Genomic DNA, 3,445 nt, shown 5'->3' on the forward strand with positions numbered 1-3,445 from the left:
GAGTTGAGTCAAATTAGGCCACAAGATTTATTCCTAATGGTGCCATTTCGTAACCATGTAGAAATTTTAGCAATTCATGAGATAATTCGTGAATGTGTCTAGTTAAGATCTGTAACTCAACATATTCGAGAAACGTGTGGCTTGTCAAATAAAAAGAAAATTTCAACAATATTATATGAAAATAATATCGTTAGCATACCCTAGTTAAAAGAAAGGATGTATTAAAGGTGATAGAACAAAACATATTTCTCCAAAAATTCTTCTTCATTCATGATCTCTAAGAAAAGGAATGATATTAGTGTTCAACAAATTTGTTCAAATGACAATCTAGCAAATTTGTTCAAATGACAATCTAGCAAATTTGTTCACCAAAGCCCTTCTTACTATAACATTTAAAGAATTGGTGCAAAAAATTATAATCCACTATTTAAAAGATCTTAAATAATGCAGTTATTAAGGGAAGTAAAACACACATCGTACTTTTTTCCTTCATCAAAGTTTTTCTCGCTAGATTGTTCTTGATAAGGTTTTTAATGAAGCAGTATTTCAAAAGCGTATTCTTAAAAAGAATTATGTACTTTTTTTCCTTCACTCAGATTTTTTCCCACAAAGCTTTTCTTAGTAAGATTTTAACGATGCATATTCTTAATACAATAGATATTCAAGAGGAGTGGTAGGAATATTTTTATTAATATCTATTTATGTTATGTTTATCTAGATTTGGATGTAAGTTAGATTAAATTAATATTATGGTTTATTCCATCCATCTAATCTCTTAGTATTATCTTCATCTTGTAAATTCTAGCTAGATAAGGGGTTATAAACTTATAAATAGGCTCTTCATCTCAATTGTAAATACATACTTGAATAAGATCTTCTTACTCCTCCTAAATACTTTATCTTATATTTCTTTTATAGTTATTTTGTTAAGTTATATTTCATTACAATTTGGATTTTTATATGAGTTTTAATAATGATATTCAGTATCATAGTTTCACATGCACTTAAAAAGAAAAAAAAATAATATCTTTTAATAATGATATTCAATATCATAGTTTCACATGCACTTAAAAGTAGAAAAAAAAAAAGGCATCTTTTTACAATTAAAAACTTATTTTTTTCACTATCTTCATCTTTAGCCCATGATATAAATTTTAGTATAATAAAAAGAAGGAATGATGTTCAAAAAAATCCTAAATTATTTTTAAAAAATTTAAATAAGTCTTTACTATTTTATTTTGTTCAATAAGTCTATTTATTTTTACTTTAAATTAAATAAACTTTTATAACTAATAATTGACTAATTGTCCTTAATTAAAATGTCTTTTGTCATTTTATATTGACAAACGTTAATGTGGAGGATGAAAAATGCAATATGACCATTTCATCATGCTAAATTAACATGTCACGTCATAATCCATTATGACATGTCAACAAGTCACGTAGTGCCACATCAGCGCAATGTGGTATAAAACGACAAACAACATTTTAACCGAGTTAACCATTAATCATAAGGGCTTATTTGATTTAAGATGGAAGTATAAAAACTTATTTGGTTCATAATAAAAATATAAGAGCTTGATTGAATGCAATAAAAGTATAAAGGTTTATTTGATTTTTTTCTAAATAGTTTAAGTACCTTTTTTAGACATTATGCAATAAAAAACATATATATATATTACTCTTATAATTTTCTTTGAAAGTGAGTTTTGTTTTGGATCCACATTTTTTTTTGTTTTGATATAAGAGAAAAGATTTGAATTTGACTATAGGAAGAAAAACAATGCAAAAATCAAATGTTTATTTCATGAGCTCGCATTTTTAACTTAAAAGATATGCCTATTAAGTGAAAAATGAGCTTTACTTATAAGCGAAAGACTTATCCTATCTTTACTTATATGGCATTGTCAAGCCTGACTCTATAAAATATTTGTCATGTCATTCATGTGATTGACAATATGTTTACATACTAGGAAAGCCCCGAAAAATAGTCAAAAGTCGGTAGTGTACTTAATAGTATAACTAAGTTGAACTAAGCCTCAAACTAGATCAAATAGAGAATTTAAGATGAAATTGAGAATTTTAAATTCTCAGAATGACTTAAAATGGCGATTCGGAGTTCGAGGACCGATTTGGAGTCAAATTGAAATTTTCATGATTCGAGGGCAAAAGGGTCATTTTGCAACCCGAGATTAAGATGTGAGTGTTAGATGAAATTTTTGACTAAAATTGATCATTTGGAGTATAATTTTAGGTTGAGAAGTGAAGAATTTTAATTTCTACGTTTTCTGAGGATAAAGGTAAAATAGTCATTTTGCCACCCTATGGGCAAAATGGTAATTTTACCCCACCAACACTTGTCATGCTCATAGAATTCATCCATTGACTTTTTATGCTATGGATAAGTGAGAAAATATATGTGATGGAGATAAAAAGTTTAAATTTTTTTTTAAGTTTTAAAAATGAACCAATAATAAAATGACACTTGTCAAGCTTAGAATATTTTATTATTTTCTTTAAAAATCAGCCTATAAACCTCTCACTTCTCTCCAAATATTCGGCCAAGCAAGGAAACGAAGGAAACAAAGAAAGAACAAACCCTAGGTGGAGAATTTCAAGAGAAAAAGTGTGAAAAATCAAGGAAAACAAGTGAAAAAGGTAGGATTTCTCAATTTAAACTTGAAATCTGTTTTCCTTAAGCATTTCTCCTTATTTTTCATGGTTAAATTACATGTTTTCATGGTGAATTCATGGCTAGCCGAATGGGTATGGAGAGAGAATGATGTTGGATTGATTTGATTTCAAGTTATGTTAGTGTTTTTAGTTAGTTTATCATGTCTAGAAGCAAAACAACAAGAAAAGAATTCATTTTTCCCATCATCCATCAATGCCCGAACCTACCTTGTATTGAGTGAGGATGAATTTGATTTTTATTTTAAGAGAATTGGTTAGAAAATGGTGAATTATGGTATGAAAAAGTAGTAAGAAAAAAATCACGGTGTTAATGCACTATTATTGGCCAAAAATTCTAAGAAGAAAAGTGAAGATGGTTTTGCCAAATTTTAGGTTATTTGACTTGTGTTTGGTGAATTAAGGTATTGGAAAAGAAATGGAGCAATTTGGAGCTAAAGTGGACGCGTTGGCCAATTAATCAAGTGATAAGACGAATTAGGCCAATATCGGGATTAGATGTTTACCAGTGCATTTTGCATTCCATTTCATGCATCCATATAGTTTTACAATAGTTTTGTCATGACCCGGTACTCCCCTCGAGCCCGTGACAACCGCTGCAGTGTCTCGGTAGACACTTATTGCCCGGGATGTCAACCCGAAACCCCGCAAGGCTTTACTATCAGTTTCTCTGTTCCCTTGTGAGCAACCATTGTCAAATATCGTGTTCTAAAAGATTTTAAGCTGTTTCCAACTTTAAACAAATAAAATATTA

Source organism: Theobroma cacao, chromosome 7 (genome assembly GCF_000208745.1).
Source record: "Theobroma cacao cultivar B97-61/B2 chromosome 7, Criollo_cocoa_genome_V2, whole genome shotgun sequence".
In the NCBI taxonomy this organism is placed as follows: domain Eukaryota; kingdom Viridiplantae; phylum Streptophyta; class Magnoliopsida; order Malvales; family Malvaceae; genus Theobroma; species Theobroma cacao.